At 40.6% G+C, this 20,782-nt stretch overlaps 1 long non-coding RNA gene and 1 pseudogene across 1 annotated transcript; both read right to left on the bottom strand.

Annotated features, from left to right (window-relative positions):
* The window catches only part of LOC141574814 (trafficking protein particle complex subunit 9-like), a 58,507-nt pseudogene that overhangs the window by 13,366 nt on the left and 24,359 nt on the right, over nucleotides 1-20,782 (bottom strand).
* LOC141574848 (uncharacterized) lies at nucleotides 13,530-20,067 on the bottom strand. Its single transcript, XR_012501987.1, has 3 exons — nucleotides 19,852-20,067; nucleotides 14,464-14,648; nucleotides 13,530-13,723 (listed from the first exon to the last, which is right to left on the bottom strand). It is a non-coding gene; the product is annotated as an uncharacterized LOC141574848 (long non-coding RNA).

Here is a 20,782-nt window from a genome sequence, read left to right as displayed (position 1 = left end):
TTGCCCTTAGGCTGGTCGTTCTACATATTAGCAAATGAAACCACCAAGCCCATGAAAACCAGCAACACAGCGCCTCCTCGAGGTCACCACTCTCTCTCCCTCTTAGGAGAAGGCCCACACTCTGTCTGTGGAGTGTGTACTTTCTTTTAATCTGAGCATCCAACCCCCATAACTCGTGGCCTTTCTCTTGCTTTTCAATGTATCTCTCTGAATAAATCTACCTTTACTCAACACTGGCTTGCTCTTGAATCCTTTACTGCATGAAGCCAAGGAACAACATCTAGCGGGGCACATCCCAGGGGCTCAACAAAAGCCTGGGATACAGCCCTTCTCATGCCTCACCTATTTTTTCTTGTATCAACAGGACTGGGTTGTGAATGGAGCTCTGAGGCCCCAGCTAAGGGACAAAAGCAGCCCCCAGGGCTCAAATTGGCTGGCAGCCTCTTCCCCAGCAGGGGCCTTGGGGTCTGACCTGTTCCCTGTGTTTCTCTGTTGTGCTGACTCCCCAGCCACAGAGCGTTCTCCCTAGGTCTGTCCCCACAAAACCCTTCTCTCCAAAATACAAGCACATCATGTCACAATCCTCTTGTTCAACCAGGAAATGTTCAACCCACTTTTTCCCTCCACAGTAAAGTACCTAACTGTCCTCCCTCCCATCCCAACACTTCTTTCTCTGTGAGAACTCTGCACTCCCCACACACCATCCTGAACGCAGGTGTCTTGCTGGCTGGGACCGAGATGATTCAGTCTCACACAGCCTGCGTCCTTTCACTTTCCACTTGTTACCTTAAAAAAGCCTTTCCTGAGTCACCCACAAATCTGATTCTGAACTTCATAAAGTGCTGAGGTTGCAGTCACTGTGTGCATACCTCCCAGGTTTTGACTAAGTTTCATTCACAAGATCTTCATTAAGGAGCTGCATCAAGAAGTTGAAAGAGGCTATTCTTACATCTGAGCGGAGGAGCCTGCTGCAAAAAATTTAAATGGCTTTGAAGAGAGAGTTAACCAGGGACAGAGAGGTCGCAGGTCATAGTCAAAAGTGTCACGGGGCAAAATGTTCTTCAAAGGCTCAGAGTGGCTTCTGAATGTGGAGTCGGCAGGGAGGAGGTGACATGCAGTGAGTAGGGTGAGTGACAAAGGGTATACTCCCCCAGCTGGGAAGAATTGGATTTTTTTCTAGTTTTCCAAAAACTTTCTTACTACCTTTTTCTCTTATTGTCACATACCATTTCCTACGAATTAAGAATATCAATGTCAGTCATTTGGGCCACTTGGGAGAAGCAACACTATGCCATTCACAGGGCTGGGATATGACAGCCACACCAGTCTAGGTTGAAAGACCAGTGGGGGTATTTCCATGGTGATCACGGGCATGCAGCAAACTCCCCAGCTTCAATGACCTGATCTCAAAGGTGGGGCAATAAAACAACCAAGAAAAGTGCGTGATGATTATGGAAGACATCTGTTTACTAGGTAAGTGCCCGTGACAGCTGCAGCTTAATGGGGAATGAGTATGACAAACAAGGCCCTGTCTACCTGGCCACATGCTCCCTGCCTTCCTGCCTTAGTGCAGCAGCAGAGTTTGTTTAGCTGAGATGAACGCCCCCAGAGCAGCCCCGATGGGAAAGCTCGCAGCTCTGCATTGCGGGGCGTGTTCCTTTCCTTCTCAGGGCTGATCACAGTTTGCAGTCGTCTCTTTTTACATTTATCCCTTTAGTACCTGCCTCCCCTCCGGAGTTTTGCTTAAGCAGCACAGGTCCAGGTTTGTGTTGCTGCCTACTGGATATTCTGGGCTGGGAGACAGACGACCCCACGTCTGGCTCTGGGGCTGAACGGAGAGGGCAGAAGGCCCTGGGGCCCATGTTGAACCGAGGCCCCTGCACCCAAAATTATGGTCTGACTTTGGGAAAATTACACAGTCTTATTTACCCTGAGATTCCTCATCTGTCCATGAAAATAACTGCCCATGGCACACAGAGTTACCAAGATTAAAGGAAATCACCAAATTCACAACCTATTCAAGGGGCCACCAGTGCGTCCTCGACAGACAAATGCTGCCTTTACGGCTCTGACACACGCTAAGCGGGGCGGTCGCTCACAGTGAACACTGCTAAGTGCCAGTGTGTTAAGTGCTTCATGTGTGCTATAATACTCTTTAGAACTTACAACAATCCCAGGAAGAAACGAATATTATCATGCCCATTTCACAGATTCACCAAAAGGTTAAGAGTGGTTATATTCTAGTCCAAGGCCGTATGGTGAGGAAATGGCGATTTAAACCGGAATCTGGGCCCAGGCCTAGGCTCCATCTCTCTCCCATCCACCTGACCACTTGCCTATGAATTCCACCTGTCCAATACACAAGTCTGCATCCGGCCAGCTCTTAAATGCAATGTGTGCCTCCGTTTGTCAATGTTGGTTAATTACCATAAATTGTTCTCAGAAACCACTACAGAAAAAAAAGGTGGACTTAAGGAATTCTGCATTGCGTTCTCCTATAATGTGCAGAAACCCTTCCCTACACCACCAAATCCAAATGTATGCTTCCTCCATGTTTATGTTTGCACACGGCTTATTAAAATAGAAGGTACCTGCAGTAATTCCATCTCGGTTGCTTTCCAAGGTTGCAGATTATCCATAATCATTCCGTGAATGAAAATACTACAATGTGAATGAAAATACTGCAACCATGTCAGTAAACAAAGAATGCTGAAACCAAGTCATTAGCGGCTGCCGCCAACCCCCAGCGAGGACATGCCTGCAGCCCAGCAGCTGCAGCAACTCACAATGGTGCCCTCTGAGAAGACTCAGAATAAGAAAGGACAGGATACTGGCCCTAGGTAGCTAGGTGCTTGTTTAAAGAATGAATTCAGGGAGTCCAAAATGTTTGCTTCCTCCCATACATAGAAAAGCACTAAATTCTTGAACTTGAGATATCTGGCTTTCTTTAGATAACAAGCAATCTTTTACTGTTCCAACAACCTGGTCTTTGTTATAAAGCTCCTATATATCCTAGCTCCTCCTCAACCTCTTGGGAGCAGTCCCTCAGAGAGATCTGAGAGGCTGTCATCACGGCTCGAGTTGTCCCGCCAAATAAAACATAACTCTTAACTTTTAGGCTGCACATGTATTTCAGTCAACAGTTTTGGACATCATGAAGGGACCCAGAGCAGACTTTCTCCACCTGAACTCTCCAAGTATCTGGAGCCTTGGTACCATTAGTGGCCCTTTGTGCCCATCTGCCTCCTCGGGGTGTCCAGATGAATTTGGGTGGGTCTCTCTTGTTTCTCGGAACTCACATATTGGTTGATGATCCTGAGATTTATTTGGCGGTGTTTCCAGGTAACTGGCCCTCCAGTTGAAAGATACTGGGGTGAATTACCCACCCAGTAGAGACATACTGGGTGGGGCCTGGTTGAAAGATAACAGGAAATACCCACCTTGAGGAGACGTCCGAAGTGGGGCTGGTGGAAACATACCAGGAAAATACTCACCCAGTGGAGACATCCCGAATGTGTCCAAGTTGAAAGACACTGGGTTCAGGGCTGAGTGGTTAGGTAAGAGGTTGGTCTAATGTTTTCCTCAATTTGGTTACCTCCATTGAATTTTTCAGGATAAAAGTAAAACTCTTATGAGTAACCTTTCAACTCCAAAAATGGGACCCTCCTCCTGGCTGGTAACAGCTTTCTCTGGTGACAGAGAATCTTGCAGGAGTGGTAGAGGCAAAGTCTTCATGCCATATAGTTGTCCCTGAGGGAAATCTTACTAGCAAATTTATTCTGAGAACCCGACCTTACAATGGGGAATAGAACTTTCAAAAAAAAAATAAAAAACAGAAAAGAAAAGAAAAAGAAAAAGAAATGACAGATTGCCAGCCTCCAACGATTACCCCAGCCAGGTTTATGTACGTACAAAACTTACAGCATTAATTGGGAATTAGAAAAAAAAAAAAAAACAACTCACTCTGAAAGTAACTAACCAGGCCTGATAAAAACATTTTTTGGAATTCTGAACTTATAAAAACAAAATCCCCGTTAGGGGGAACTTGGATTTCTCTTCCTGTGTCCTTGAAATGTAATCCTTTTATCTTTCTCTGGGTGTTTTAAGTGTGTGTATGTATGTATATATATGTTTACTTTTTTTTTTGAAGGAAACCTTGGACTCTGCCATACAAAAGGTTCAAGTATTGTGTACATATGCTGGCCACGCAAATAAATTGGGATTCTAAACAAATCTTTGATTGTACCAATTGTCAGATATTTTGCCATCTTAAACTTTGTTTCAGCAGCCTGCACCACAAAGGCCTTTAGCTTTTGGAGAGTAAACCTTTGAATTTTATTTAGGCAACACCCCCACTCTCATGTGGAAGAGCCTCTTCATCTTATTGGTTTAAAATCACTATATATATATATTATGTATATATATATATACATATATATATGATATATATGTATAAACGATGGCCATATGATGGATCCTTTAATTTTGAAAAACTTTTAAATTGGTGAAAGTTGAAAGAGATCTCATTATAAACAGCTGTTTTATTGGTACCTATGAAAATCAATTTTAATGGTAGAAAAATATATCTAATGGTTAACCTAAGAACTTAGTGAAAAAAATAAAACTGGTTTGAAAAGCTACATTTGTGTTTTTCCTTTCTGATAAATGGTTCTAGAGATGCTAATAAAAACTTAGAATAATTAATGTTAATTAGGTTGAATAACTGGAAAAAGGATTGTTAAAATGTCGAAAAAAAAAAAAGATAAGGGGCTTATCCAAAGTGGATAAATATTTTTATATGGTTATTTTGAATGAGATAAATAAAATGGACATTTTTGGATTTAGGTACAAGGTTTTGATACTACACTACATAAAGTAAAAAAAAAAGGGCCAAAGAGATCACCTACTGCCCCTCAACATTAAAGTTCAAACAAGTCCGTTTTATTTGCCACAGTTTAAAATATATGTATATATAGACTGAAATACTTGATCAATGATTGGGACAACAGACCAATTAATCAAATTAAAAATTGAGAAGGGTCTAAGCTCTTTGGCTGAAACTTGGGCATCCTAGAGACTTTTCTATAAAATTAGATACCATGCACACACATACACACAAAAAAAGGCTTCTGGCACTCCTTCTAGAAATAAGAATTATTGATTAAAACATAAATATAAAAATTAAAGGTATAAGATTTAATAAAATTGAGATAAAAGTTTGTAAAATTGGTATATTTAAATGGGCTTTATATAAATCTTTTGCTTAATTATGTTGTGGGATATATATGTTTCAATGGAAAAACGCTTCCCCTTCTTGGTATTATAAGGCTGGGCACAAATCTGTACCTCAGAAAATATTAATTGAACAAAGTAAAAGAAACCGATAGAGTTACATGAGCTGTCCAGTATAACGTAAAACTAAAAACTAATATTCAGTGGCTAATAAAAAAATATAATAAGAGGTTTACCCTGGGTTTAACTTATAACTCAAGGAAAAGAGACCTTACTAAATGCCTTATGCAAGCTTTGGAAAACATGATAAAGTAAACCTTAAAGTTTTAAAACACGGAATTCATTGTTTACAGCTCTTCTCACTGATAAAAAAATGCCAATTAAGGAGATAAAATTGGGTCTTGGTGACAGAGCAGTTCTCTGGGGAAATGGAAGCGTGTGTCTTTGTCTTGCAGATCAGAAATGTAAATACAACAAACAGTGACCTAGGACTGAGCCTAATTATCTCAACAAAATAAAACTTAAGGCCAAGAAATTTTTGGCAGTTTAGAACTCAGAACTCTGAAGTGCCCTTCAGACTTTGTCAAGAAATCTTAAATGTCTGTTTCATAAACAGTAAGCCTTAGTGATTTGAGCAAGCAAATTCACTTTACTCCAACTATTATAATACCTATCTTATAAGTAAGTTTTAAAGTGAAGCTATGAGATCTCTAGCTTTTGTCTGTTTATAAGACTGCATACGCATTATAGATGTGAGATATTTCTACAGCTAAAAAAAACATCAAAGTCAAAGAAATCTGCTTAATTGACGTAAAAAATAAGAGCTTGAAAATTAAGTATTTTTAAAATAAAAACTGAACAAATTGACTTTCAGCGTCACGTGAACTGGAAAATATTCAATATTAAGATAATATTTGATATTGTTTAGTTTAAGAATGTTCTAATTAATATAGACATCTTTAAAGTCATCAATATTAAGTATAATACCTTTACTGTACCTAGGTTTAATGAAAGTCAAATAAGATCCTGTTATATCTGTTGCAGATTTGTCAAGAAAAAAAAACAGTAATGTGGTGTGGTAAAATTTTAAGTAAATTAAATGCAAATGAGATGAGAGCTTTGGGTAAATTTTTAAAATATATTTTTAAAATGTATGCTTAAGATAATCTCTAAATGTTTGGTATCTTTAAATTCTAGAGTTGTGTTAAATTAAGTCAAATGATAGGATTTTATTAAATAGCTATGCCATTTTCAGATAAAATAAGATTGAAATATGAATTACTTAACATGTAACTTCCTCTTACAGAGAAAATAAAGGTGTTTAGAAATACTAATAAATGGATGATGCCGCCCTGAAATAGTCTCTATTATTAAGGGAATGATCTCAGTATCCTAGGAAAGTAAGATAAATGTGTAAAGGAAGATATAAGGATGGAATTATATTTTGTTAATGAAAAATAGTTAATTTCTCCTGAAGCTGGTTACTTCTGAATGGAAGAGAAAATAAGGGACACACTAATATGAGTATAGAAAGCTATGGAAGTCTTGTGGAAGAGGAACCCTGAGGAAAGAGTTTCATACGTGGTCGGAATTGCCTAAGTTTAGAATCAACTTGGGCAAAGTAAATGAATCTTAGAAGTAAGCAGGTACAAGACTAGATTTGGTTTTCTCGCTGTTAAGAGGAAAAAAATTTCTTAAAATGTTAATCCACCTTCAGTAACAGATTGTAAAACTTCTTATACCACTTAACTTATCTGATCGGCCGTTACTTTTGACGCATTTTCTTGTTAATGAATTAGTACTACGTTACAGTGATCTATATGTTTATCTGACCAAGTGTTCTGAAATCTTTTAACAACCTCCCCAAATATCAATTTCTAATTAAAGTACTTTTAATCTCCAGTTAAGTTTGGGATGCTACAGAGGGCCCCTGAAACATCCCAAAGAGAGATTTTAATCTAGTAAATTTCATTTGGCATGTTAAATAACACGGTATTGTCAGATGAATAATAAATCTTCTAAGGTTATATTGTATGAGAAAATATTATTAATATAGATATTGTAGAAATTATATGGACTCCCTAAAATTCTGGTTTATCTGAAATGTTACCAGTGATAATTCTGGGTATAGTGACCAGGTTTCTTTATCGATTATAGTGTAACGGTGTTTAACCATGATTTTAAATCTTTTGTCATTTATAGAGAGTTAATGGTTGTCTTCTGATGGTTTTGCAAAATGCTTGCTCTTCAAGGAGATTTACTGATTTCTAATAAATTTCAAACTATAGCAGTGAACTAAACTGGGTAAGAAATTTTAAATTCCCAATGAAAACTGTGATTAAAAGAATTGGTTACATGGGACTGAGTAAACTGGTGAATATGGTTATAATTTTTGATTTTGTTTAAAATACTACTGGCTTTTAACCTGTTTCCCAGACATAAAGAATCTCTTCTCTTTAAGCTAGTTATGATTCACAGCAATTTGATAAATTATACCTATGTAATCAGACGTGGAACAGTTATAATTTCTCTCTATCTGATATCTCAATAGACTAAAAACTCTTAGGTCCCCAGTGGCTCTATCAGACAAATTAGGAAGATCATCTCCTAACAGATATAGGAATCTCAATGTATTTTAAGGATTTTAAAGAGAAAAGAATTTACCTAAATCTGTAAGGAAGAAATCCATGACAAGCCTTTGACGGGGCTTTCCTGGCCTTAGCAAACCTTATTAACATTCTACCCTGAGACTCCTAATTAAAAGTTCCAACACAGCCAATTTAAAAAAGCCTATATGATCAAATAATTAGACAACTTGTAAACAAATTAATCTTGACATGGCTTTATTTGAGAAAAATGAGGGTAACTTTAAAGAGAAAAAAGATTATATTTTAGTGGATATTAAATTCTAGTTTTGTTAATTGACGTCCGTATTTACTAAGACACTTCCCACATCATTCCTTGCTGTTATGTCACATTGCTGTACAGTTTAACTGAATTATTAATAGGATACTCTAGCTTTGTTTCTGAAGCTCACTAATCTATCCTTGGGTAAAGTTCCAATGCCCCATGACCTGCAGTCAGGGGATTATACAAACTGGAACAGGCATGACTTAAAGAACTGTCTCCAACCTGAATGGAAGGACCCTTTATCAGGTACTCTTAAATAGACCATACACACCAAAGCTGAAGGAAATGGACTTTCGGGTTCATTTCCTATCAGAAATAGCCCCTGCAATGTACTGGCCTATAGAGCACTGCTCACCTTAAAACAATGCCCAAATGGAGAAAAAGCTACCAGGCCAGGATGATAAGAAGATGATATCTGAGGTAGACAGCTGACCCAAGACACCGGACCAGGCCTGCATAACAATTACTGTGATAATTTCTCCTACCTTTGATTATGAACTACTCCAATTGTTAAGTTTATGGTAAATTACCTATGTCTAGTACTTCTGTGTTACCTTGGTGGGATACCCTACTCCAAGGCTCTAACTAGATAGCCCTCAGAAATGTTATTCTAAAATGAAATTATAGTTCTGTTTAGGCCACTGTTGATCTTACAAGGTGGGAGACCTCACCTGACCAATTAATACCTGCTCTGAGCCTGACCATAAATATGAACTTTCTCATAAGATCACTCAAACTCAATCAGAAAAATAAGCAAAATTTTAACCCAAAAATACAACTTCTTGACTATTAAATTCTTACTCGTGACTTTATTAACGTTACTAGCTGTATTACTTATATCCTGTCTATTTTATAAAATTGTCTGTTACATTTCCCAAAGTGTAACTAGGCCTACAAAATTGATGATGGCTAAACATCTTGAAGAAATAGATAAAATTTATAACCCTGAATAAAGTAATTGTAATAGTGTGATTCTAGGTATGGGAATGAGCAATGAAGGGTAAACACTTCCTGGATCATAACAAACTAGTAAGACAGGTGATCCAGAGAATTTTTAGTATCAACAGGGCCTGATAAATAAAACTAACACCTTGAATGGCAACTCAGAAGATTCTTCACCTGAACTAGGATTGAGCCATCCTAGCACCATGGGACAAAAGTGGTCATGAATTGTCTCTCAAAATATTGGCAGAATTTAGGACCAAGGGGGAGCACTGTGAATGAAATTACTGCAACCATGTCAGTAAACAAAGAATGCTGAAACCAAGTCATCAGTGGCTGCTGCCACCCCCCAGCGAGTGCATGCCTGCAGCCCAGCCTCTCAGCCACTCACAGTGGTGCCCTCTGAGTGGACTCAGAGTAAGAAAGGACAGGATACTGGCCCTAGATAGCTAGGTACTTGCCAAAGGGATGAATTCAATGACACAAATGTTTGCTTCCTCCCACACATAGAAAAGCACTAAATACTTGATCTTGAGATATCTGGTTTTCTTTAGATAACAAGCAATATTTTATTGTTCCAACTACCTGGTCTTTCTTGTAAAACTTCTATATCTCCTAGCTCCTCCCCTACCTCTTGGGAGCAGTCCCTCAGAGTGACCTGAGAGGTTGCCATCCCGGCTCGAGTCCTCCAGCCAAATAAAACATAACTCTTAACATTTAGGCTGAACGTTTATTTCAATGAAGTCCCAGAATAGACACAACTCATCAATTCTGTAATGGAACACACTGGATCAGGAAACAAAAGCGTGTTTTAGTCTGGAAAAACTACGGTTTCCTCTTTCTTCCTGTCATTATACAATCCCACCAGAACTCATTAATTTGCTGTCTGCTCATCTGGCAACCAAACTCAGAGAAGAGTCAACTCAGCAGAGTGCACTACTCGGGAGAACACCCCGCAGCAGCACTGCAGGCTACCTGCCCTCCCGCACGCTCTGCTGACCCTTGGTGTCCTCCGTGACGACCAGGCCAACAGAGGTGTTCCCAACAGCTGCGAAGTCCCACACGTTAAATAAATCATTTTATTTTATACGATATTTTACGTATATACCCATCTCTGAAAACAGCTTTGCCAGAAGCCCAAATCTTCAGCATCAATCTGCAAAGGCAAATCCGGTCCGCAAGGGAAAACAAGACTTAAGACGAAGCTAAGGCGTCCAAAGTACTCTCCACTACCTAAGGCCTCCAAATTCCCCTTCAGGACCTTCAAACAAACTGCCTGCATGTCTGCAGCTGCAGGCGGCAACATGTCTGCTTTTAAAGCAACCCCTTCCTGCCCTCGGGCGCTACAATGTCCCTCTATGCCCTCCCATCTCAGGGTAAGAGCAGCCGTGCAGAACCTCACAGGGCAGCACTGACAGGACTGGACAAAGAGGATCAGAGCTAAACTAAGCCTTCTGATGACACGAGCTTGTCACTCTGTCACTTTACAGATGAAGATATATATAGAGAGAGGTGGGGTGATCTTGCTCAAAGTCACACAGCTAATAAGTGGCAAAGTCTATAACTCTGCTCCTCCCTCCGGCGTGACGCCCCAGCTGGGACGCCCACAGGGTTCTCTCGTGCCTGCCTGAACAGTCCTTTACTGTCATTCATAAAACACCACAGGATCCGACCCTAGCCTACGTTTTCAGCATCTTTTCCCTGCAGTCTCGCAGGAACAAGGCGGTTCGGGCCACTGTATGACTTCTGGCTCCCAGAAGCCTCCGTGCTCAGGCTGGTCTTGCCTATGCATCCGGCCCACTGCTCAGAGGCTCTTCCTACCCTGCAGGAACACGTTCCCACTCTCCGCATGACACCCCCTCAGGGAAGCCCTCTTCTCGCCCTCACCACAGCAGGTGTCCCAGGCCACATCCCGAGCTGCCCCATTAGGACTGCGGGTGACCAGGTGTGCTAGTCAGACCAGCAGCCTCAGAGCCAGGGATTATGCCAGGGTCACCCTGCAAACCTACTGCCCGCCTCACAGCCCCCAGCCAGCAGGTCACCTGGAAGTCGCAGCAAGTGCACCACCCAATCCCGAAGTCTCTTCATTTGCCAGCACCGCTGATGACTGGTCTCCAAACTTTGGTCAGTTTTGCACAAAACAGCAGCTTCCACTGTGAAGCAGGGGGTTTTCTCTCCTGCTCCCCATCTTTACTGGAAACGTCAAGGGAAACTAAAAGGCCTTTTCTCAACCCTTTTCTGATGACACCCTCCCACCCACAATAATCACATGCTCAAGAGCTTTGGGTCAACCTGATTTTGTTACCCTTACGCTAATTGGCTCAAAACACTGCAGGATTCTTTCTCTTTTGAGGGTATTTGTACTCAGTTTCTCGGCTTTAATCTGTTTTTGTCTCTCTCTTCAATATCCCTAGAAGTTGCCACTTCTTATTAACTTCAGCAGCCTCCCTCCCAACATCTAGTCTAGGAAATCAGCTGTGATGAGGGGTCCGGGGGCAGTCACAGAAGATGCAACTAAGGCACAGAGAGGTGACATAATTTGCCCGAGAAAATCAGCTTCAAGCCCCAACACTGTGTGTCACGTCCCTCTGTTTAACTCTTATGCTAAGCAAGCTAACTTTTTGTAGATTATGGTTATAAAAAGATGGGGTATCAAAATACATACAAGGACACACATCAACTCTAAGATTTTCATTAACTCCACTATTTTGTTTCTATTTATTTTATTTCTATTAAACAAAATTAAGAACCTCTGCAGTCAATATACCAAAATGTTAGTGGGCTTTAAGTCCAGAATTTAGAGGTGTTAAGTGTGTCATTGCTCACACTTATTTGTATGTTCACAAGACAAACTGATTTGAAAGTCCCTCTCCCCTCCCCCTACTCACTACTGCCTTCAACTGATCTCCCAAACCACACATCTAACAGCCTTTCACTTTACCCACAGCTGAACTCATCAGTTTTCCCCCAGAACTCCCTCTGCAGCTTTCCCTCCTTAGAGCACAGCGGGACCATCATTTACTTCATTAATCCACCCAGAAACCTGTTCCTTACTCCATCCTTCCTTCACAGACAGCATTCATCCTTTCCTTTTTACCATCTAAACATGCCTTCAATCTGTTCGCTTTTACCCACTGACCATCCCACCACTCAAGTGGAAGCCACCAACACTGCCCACCTGGACTCACGAGTCTCCAAAGTGGCCCCAAAGCCACTCTCCCCTACTTGAGACAAATGGGATTGTGTCACTCCCATGCTTTTTGGACTCCTTTCAAACCACTGTTCTTAGAAGAAACTCCAAGTTCTTCACCTGATGAAGGTCTTTCCCATCAAAATGTCAGCTCAGGGAGGGGAGGACACTCCCTCTCCCCTAGGACCCGCCCTCTGGCAGAGCATCAGCTCGGGAGGACCTGCTGAGCTACACCAGCCTGTATTCTAACCCTGGTCTTGAGTTCTTAGCAAACTGCTTCAATTATCCATACAAATCCAAGGTAGATTAGAAAGATTTTAGATGTTCAGCTAGACTATTGATTTGGGGATTTTGCACTAGCAACCTGCAAGTACATGTTCTAATGATTCTGTCTTCTTAAAACCACACCCAGATTTAAGTAGTATTTGTGGAATGTCTTCAGAGTAAAAGGGAATGTACTTTTACAGACTTTATGTTTTATACCATGAACAACCTTAACAGGGTCACAAATGGAACCGCCTCACAAGTGACAGAACACAGGTGAGAGGCATATAGCAACAGGTCACAAAGATGGTAAGAGCAAAGTTGTTTCTCCAACCCCCCAAAAAATTTTTGAAAGAACCGAAAACTCTGAATTTTGAAAGTAAAATACTATCATATAAAGAAATAAAATAATCCTCTTCATCAGGGTTTCAAGATCTGACTCCAGAATTTTTAGCATGCCATATTGAATCCTAGCACAGAAAAATCAGATGGACTAGTGGCGAGTAAGTTCCAGGAAAACTGCAGTAATTCCTCCACTTGTAAAAGGACATAAACTCACCTGTCGAAGGTGAATGTAAACCGCATTCTGGAGAAATTTGGAAGCTCCCAGTCTCCGCTTCTGGATGGCAAGGACACAGACAGCTTCGAAGCAAGCTTCTAACTCAGTCACCAGCATACTTACACTGCAGAGGGAAACGGAGGCCCTCAGTCAAGAGCAGAGGTGTTCCTGTCGTGTCTCGCAGGCCGTGCCTCGGGGACTCAGTGCCTTGCAGCAGCCCGGCCCCAGGCGAGGACCCGCAGCGTGGCCCACCCAAGCAGGAGGGGCACTGTGCTTGAGAAAGCCCATCCCCGATGGGGGCAAGAGTGGCTGGTGGGTTTGAGTGAACGTATAATTGCCCATAGAAATATGCCTGTATTCATTCAAGTGATACAAGCAACAGTAGCAGGCTATTTAACAAAATTTCAACTGTCAGTGGAAATTTACCATTCCTTTCCGCTTGTCCCCTGCACTCTGAGACAAGCTTAGGCTCTCTCACACCGGCAGCTCTGATGCAATAGTTGTGAAGTCGTTTTACTTTGCTGCAAGTGTCCTCGCTCCCCGTGTGGCTGTGACTGTCGTCTCTTAACACAGTCAGATGTCTTCCTGGATCTCTCCCTGCGTTCCTTGCTCCTGCTCCTCAGATCCTAAGATAAAGGGCAAGTGAAGACACATGACCAGAAAAGGCACCGTGGACTTGAACGAAGTCCTCAGTGATCCCCTAGCTGAGTGCTGCCCACCCCTTACCTTCGATTCTTAAGGTTCTGCCCAGGGTGACATCCAGACAGGAGAGAGTCCTGGGCCAATTAAAAGCTGTGTGACTTGGGCCCTGGGACAGGTGCAGGAGCTGGTTCCAGAGCCTTGCCCCTCCCCACCTCTGCACCCCTCTCTCCCAAAGACCCACTGCCAAGCCCCCAGTTTCCCTGATATTCTGTCCTTCTCTTCTAATCTAATCCAAGCCCTTTTCCTCTTCCTTTATTCCCTAATTATCACCAGCTGAAGTGGTTTTTCAGTCACAGTATCTGAAAAAACTTCCTGCAGCTGAAAAAGAGGTCTCCAGAATTCAATGCCCATATGCTGGTTCCTGAAGAGAGCCCCTGGTTATGGGGTCCCTCACCAACACCCATGGGGCATCAGACATTTTGCAGAGTCGACCACCCCCAACAAGAGTTTGCTGTGACCCCAATGCCTGCACAGCATCCCTGCTCTCATAAATGTATTTGGTCCACTTATCCGTTACTAAGAAGCAAAAGTAAAAAAATTGCTCATGTTTCTTACTAAAATTATTTATGAGGTAGAAAAAGAAATTGTAATAGAAAAGAATAAATTTGACTGCATGTTAAATCTGTTCCTTTGGCTTTAAACCTCAGACTTGCTAGCTCTGTACCTTTTGTAAAAGAAAGTTGCCTTTAGCCTGAAATATCCAGGAGAGCCTATTCTCCGGGCTCTGATCTTTCACGATGTTAACTCTTCTGCACTTATGTAGAGATGGCAAGTTGCAAAATAAAGAATAAACTTTGTGTTTTTTTTGGAGGTTTTAGAGGGGCACCATGATTTGACCCACGTGGACAGCTGCAAGAACAAAGAATTCCAAGGAGAAACAATTCGTACCACAAGAAGTTTGCAACAACCAACCACATCCCCGCCCCTTTTTAGTATAAAAGCGGACTGATTTCTGACTTGGGGGAGACGGTTCTCCAGCATGTCATTCTGCCATCTTCTGGGTCTGCCATCTTTTCAAATAAAGTCACTATTCCTTGCTCCAACACCTCAATCTCCCGATTTATTGGCCTGCCTTGCAGCAAGCAGTACGAGTTTTGACTTGGTAACAAGATGACTGCATTGGAGGTAGTATGTCTCTACTCTTTCCTCGTTTCCAATATGTAACGTGCACATCATTTATGATCTAGTGCAAATAATTCATCAAAGACAACCACAAAAAGAAACTACACTCACCTAGCTATCAACACTGAAGTCACAACCTATCAATTTTATATGCTGTTTAACAACACAACTAAAAAACCTAAAATAGGGAATTGATTCCACAGAAATAAAATCATTTCTACTCCTTCAAAACCTTTTTTCTTTTCTATTTTATTTTGTTTTGCATATTGAAAAGAAAATAAAGGACAAATCATTTTATTTCACGTATTTTGTTACAGCTACATAATTTAAATACTACAAAGAGATTTAAATTGCAATAAAAAATTGTTCATATATTGTACAAAGATATATACACAATCAATGTGGATAAGGAAACGAATGGACATTTACTAAAAATCCACTGCAATCCAGTCTTTTACAAGCATATCCTGGAATATAAGCTCTATGATCCAGGGGCCCCCCACCCCCATTCTCACTGCTGAGTCCCTTAGTAATCTTCTACCAAGGCACCAGCATAGAACCACGTGATCAGTATTTTAGGTATAAATGAGGGAATTAGCGCATTCAATTCTAAAACAAAAACCCTAAAGTAAATACTGAACTTATTTACAGATAAAGAAAATTGAACACAAACAAGTACAGTTTCTTCCCCAAGTTCACAAAGCTAATAACTGGTAAAGGCAAAATTTGAACTCATTTGTCTGATTCTAAAAACTAAGGTGGAAATCCCCTTCGACTGTGGAGGTCCAGCAGCACAGCCTATCACCCTATCTTTGTTCAGATCTAGCCTTAGACAGCCTGAGACAGCACCCCATTACTATGGAACTAGAGGGCAAATGATAACAATAAGGATTTTATATCCAGTCGTTTCTTAGGTATCATTTATATAAACTGTCAGCAGGACAGCAGAAAAACTCTGGGAAATATGAGTGGGTCCAGGGCTTTTTGCTGATTAGAAACTCAGTCTATCAGGGCAGAGTGACCTTCCCATGAGAGGCCACATGGACCTAAACTAAAGGCAGCTGAGCAATGAAATCTAGCAAGACCCTGGAACTCAAGCAAGAAGGATCCCTGCCATCTCCCGCCCTGTTGCCTCTTCATCCACTTGGACATGAAAACAGAAGACCTAGGTTCTTGTCCAAGTTACACTATCATGAATTCTCACCCATAAAAAGTTACGACTCTATGCTGTCCTAAGTCCTTTCCAACTCAAATATGATGACACCCATATCTCAGCAGAATGTCTATGTCTCCACATCCTCTCTTCTATAAGGAGAATAGTTCTATGGCCACAAAGCAGAAATCCAATTAAAAACACCATACACTAAGCAAGGTGAAAGTTTGCATAAGAGACTTTGCTCTCACGCTCAGTGAATGAAAACTCAGAAAAATTGGTCCTCCCTCAGCAAGTGGGAGGTAGGCTGATTGTGTGTGTGGGTGGGTGTGCATGTGTGTGTGTAAATCAAATACAATGACGTCTGGGATCTGTACAGATTTTTTTTAAGTTACTGTCATTTCATGAGGATGAGACACCCTTTAAAGTAATTTGAATCTAGTGTTCTGAGAGAGTCTCAGGATCTTTTGGTGGAGGAGGGGAAAGGGGAAAGGAAAGGAGGAAGAAGTAAATGAAGCAAAGGAGTAAGAATACTGCAAGAGAAAGGCAAGACATTAATTTTGTTCCTACTTGCATCACAAACAAATTATGGACTGGCTTTGCCCCGATGTCCTGTCGAGCACTGAGTTGCAGATGAAGAGGTGACAGCCCATTTCTCACTGAGCTTGTGACTGTACATGGCATCTTATAGAAACAAATCATTTATCCTGATCAAACACTCTAGCAGCAGGCTGTAATTCTCCTATTTTGAGAGACAAGAAAATATGAGTTCAAAGAGGGTAGATAACTTGACAAAAGTCAGAGGACCAGTAAACAAGAGAGGATGAATTCAAACTCAGATCTGAATGCAGAGTCTGATCTTCCCACTCCCAGGGCTGGAAAATCCTTAACACACAGACTCCCCAGCTCCCCTGCAGTGTTCCTGGCACCAAGCATTTCCCATGGCGATGGACTCCAGTTCTCAAAGACACAGCACTCTGTGCAGCCAATGACCTTGATCAGACCTTGATCATCTACCTGCCACGCCCACCAGGCTTCACCATAAAGGTAGGAAAGCTGGCTTTCAAGTGCATACAAAGCCAACCCTGGTCTATCCTGGGCTCTTCTGGGGCTTCTCCAGCCTAAAAGCAGCCATGAAAGTGCTCACAGTTTGTACATGAGCCACACTACCTCTCTCCATCTGTCTCCACACCTATACTTCTTAGCTATGACCATTTTGATAATATTGGAAACAAATTTTTAAAAACACAAAAGAAAGGATCCTGGAACAATTACTTAATACTTACAATTTTAAATAACAAGTTACAAAGTGAGTATTTACAAACCGAATCTGCCTTCCTAGGTGTCAGTTTAAACAGTTAAAAAATATAATAGCAAAAAATTCTCACTTACAAAATTAACAAAAACATCAACAATAATCTGGAATAAACTCAAAATTAATGCCCATGTTATACATGGAGAAAACTACAGGACTGTACTGAGGGGTAAATAAGAGGTGTGAATATAGAGACATCAACATATTGCATGGAGGAAAACAGTTTTGTAAATATGGAAGTTCTCCTAAAAATAATTCAAAACGTAATAAAAATACCATGAATACACTTATCTGATTTTTTTTAACTTGAACAAAATATTTTAGAATTCTTCAGGAATAATAAAGTCATAATAATAGCCAAGAAAATTTGGGATGGAAGAAAAGAACAAAAAAAAAATCGCACTGTCAAGTAATAATTTTTTACAATATGTAAGATATAGTGCTGGATAAGGAAGTAAGATTGACAGAAATAAAGCATGAGCTCAAAAAGAGACTCTAGTGTATATAAGTATTTTGTACATGTGGGATTTCAAATCAAAGAGCAAAGTATGAATTCAATAATTGTCCTGGGACAATCAGAGAATCACCTGGAAAGAACAAATTCTATTCCTGTCATAATGACCACAAAAAAATTACAGATAGTGATGTAAATATTAAAATACTAATAACAGCAAATACAACTCTTCGCTCACATTAATTCAACTTCCCCTCACTATAACAAGTACTATTATCATCTCCATCTTAGACATTAAGTAAACCTACATAAGAGATTTATACCATTATAAGAAAGTATTTCTAAGAATAATACCAAAGATAAAACCCAAAATGAAGACATTTACTATCTTAAGAATATTTTGAGCCACAACAAAAATAAACCTACTGAACAAAATGAAATGAAAGAAATGACAAGGAAAAACTCTGTGATAGATGTTGATGAAGACAAGGGATTAATGTTCATAACATACAAAGAGCTGTCACAAAGCAAAAAGAAGCTTCCTGTCTTAAATTTGTGCAAAGGACAAAATGGGTCATTCACTTTTCAAAAGTCAGATGGCTAACCAGTGAACAATGCTCAATACCTCACTGGTCATCAAAAACAAACTAAAACAATGAAAAAGCACTTTTGCTCATCTTGGTAAATATTTTTAAAAGATATTCTAGCTAGTGTCCATCTGTGGGAGAAAAAACTGTGAGCGACCTTTTTGGAGGATGACATGTCAATGGATATGTAAACTCTGAAAAACGTGTGTACACACTGATTCAACCCCACTTCTAGGAATCGTTTCGTTTAGGAAAAAAATCAGTTCAAATAGATGTACTGTTTACACTGGTGGGAAGAAAAGCTGAAGTGAAATCATATCCAGCGATAGAGAATTGGTTACATAATTAATTCTACATTTTTCATTACACACTGGAGAAGGAATTTCTAGTCACTTGAAAGTAGCCTGTGATGAACGTAAATGTCACATCCAGGGACTAAATTTCCAGAAGACTTAACTAAAGGCATGCTCATACAAGATCACAGGAATGTCTGTTAAAGAAATATGCCAGTCAAACATCCTTTCTGACAGTGGAAAATGGAGAAAACTTAAGTGTCCACCATCAAGACAATGATGCGGTAAATCACGGCGAGCTGTGGGCTCTGAGGGGGCCAGCATTTCGGTGTGGTCCAGGGCCTTGTCCACAGCACTCTCCCACCAAAGTTGTCCTTGCACAAGAGACCACACCTGCACATCAGGAGACCCCTCCACTCTATCTGAAAGGACCGGGTGAGTCTGGAGTGGGAGGACGTCTATGATATACCCCTGAGTGAATAAAGTGAGCTGCAGAAAACATATAGTATGGCCTTATTTTTCAAAAAAGCATATATACACACATATACATAGATTTCTCATATGAATGTATGTATGTATGTATGTATGTATGGGTATATATATATGTCATAGACATAAAGGTCATGAAATATATACACCACATTGGCAACAGCTTTTACACACAGGAAATAAAGGTAAGGGAGGTAGGGCTCTTTCGGTACCACCACAGATCTCTTTTCAGTATTTCAGTTAAATATACTTGGAATTTAAAAGTTTATTTAAGTCTGAAGCAAAATGGACGATGCCTCCACAAGACATAATGCTATACTGGTCATTAAAAATCATGCCAGGGGAGATAGAATATTGTAGAAAAACATGTAATAAGCCGAATGGAAAATGGAGGTCTCCACACAGTAAACATGCACAGGGTGCTCACTGGTTTTTATGACAGAGCTGATACATACTGATGAAAATAACAGAAAGTAGATGTTAAAGTGTTAATTATTATTTCTGAGTAGTGGGACCTGGATAGCCTTTTTTGTCCCTTTTTTCAGACTTATTATATTAAATATACATTATTTTTCATCTGAAAAAAGCATTTTTAGATGTGTAGTACCACACATTGGAGAATAATACATGAGTACTTACAGAAACAAATAACTAGGAGACACCGTAGCAGCGCCACACAATGTAGAACGGGCGATCCTGATTAACACCGCGCAGTTACATAAGGACCCACAAAGTGAGAGCACCTGCTGTAACAGGGCGTGGCCCCCTTCTATTTGTCACTTGTGTCTTCAGGGCTGAGGCAGTTCTGAGCATGGCCAGTGTCAGTGTTGGTATCTGGATGGATGCCACTGGATGTCAGGGCACCTGCAAGCCGAGAGGAATAATAGAAATTATCCTCTGCCTTTTCTGCCTTGTTTCTTTGTTACTTTAAAAGAGAGGCATAAATAAGATAAACTGTGTATCTTCCCTACTGAAATTTCTGTAATGAAACCGTTTTTAAACTCTTCACAGCTCATATTCTGCCTATAACCGTCTATTCATCTAAGCTTCATATTTATTAAATGTTAATTAACTCAGTTAATTAACTCCCTGTTGAAACCTTCTACTAAAGAACATGAAATGCACTACGTGAAAGGACCACGCCTGCAGTGACTGGCTTGGCTGTCTTGACGGCAGTGCAGTCAGCCCCCAACTTCCCGTGGCTCTGAGCTCCTGATGCTGCTAAGAGAGCACGCTGCCGCCTCAGATGGAGAGAAAGTGTGAAAGCATTTCCTGAAATCTACAGCACTGACAAAACATAACTGACAAATCCCAGGCTCCTTTGAAGCTGTCATTTTCGGTTTCTGGCCAACCCCCGTCAATGAGCAGAACCACCCCATTCCCGAGCAATGGCACTCACTTGGTAAGGAGTTTTGGAGAAATTTCCAGGTATAGAATGTAACCAACTATACATAGAACTCTGAAAAAAGAAAAGGTGCAATACTCTGATCTTGGAAGACACTCAAAATATTCTCCTAAGCCTTTGTAGCTGGAAAGGTTGGGCTTCTCCTGAGCCATTTATTTATTTCAC

The sequence above is a fragment of the Camelus bactrianus genome, chromosome 23, assembly GCF_048773025.1.
Source record: "Camelus bactrianus isolate YW-2024 breed Bactrian camel chromosome 23, ASM4877302v1, whole genome shotgun sequence".
NCBI classification, from domain to species: Eukaryota; Metazoa; Chordata; class Mammalia; order Artiodactyla; family Camelidae; genus Camelus; species Camelus bactrianus.
The sequence above is the reverse complement of the archived record's forward strand: the minus strand, read 5'-3'. Positions and strand labels throughout refer to the sequence as shown.